The sequence below is a fragment of the Oncorhynchus nerka genome, unplaced genomic scaffold (genome assembly GCF_034236695.1).
Source record: "Oncorhynchus nerka isolate Pitt River unplaced genomic scaffold, Oner_Uvic_2.0 unplaced_scaffold_4709, whole genome shotgun sequence".
NCBI lineage: Eukaryota > Metazoa > Chordata > Actinopteri > Salmoniformes > Salmonidae > Oncorhynchus > Oncorhynchus nerka.
Window position 1 is genome coordinate 5,001 of NW_027036595.1, and position 653 is coordinate 5,653.

Sequence of the window (653 nt, forward strand, 5' to 3'; positions counted from 1 at the left end):
CCCAATACCACAGCCCCCACATTACTCCCCAATACTACAGCCCCCACATTACTCCCAATACTACAGCCCCCACATTACCCCAATACTACAGCCCCACATTACCCCCAATACTACAGCCCCACATTACTCCCCAGTACCACAGCCCCCACATTACTCCCCCATAGTACAGCCCCACATTACTCCCCAATACTCAGCCCCCACATTACTCCCCAATACCACAGCCCCCACATTACTCCCCAATACTACAGCCCCCACATTACTCCCCAATACTACAGCCCCACATTACTCCCCAATACCACAGCCCTCACATTACTCCCCCAATACCACAGCCCCCACATTACTCCCTACTCTCACTGTACCACAGCCCCACATTACTCCCCAATACCACAGCCCCAACATTACTCCCCAATACTCTCACTGTACCACAGCCCCCACATTACTCCCCAATACTACATCCCCACATTACTCCCTACCACAGCCCCCTACATTACTCCCCAATACTACAGCCCCCAACATTACTCCCCAATACTCTCACTGTACTACAGCCCCACATTACTCCCCAAAACTACAGCACCCGCATTACTCCCCAATACTACAGCCCCCACATTACTCCCAATACCACAGCCCCCACATTACTCCCCAATACTACAGCC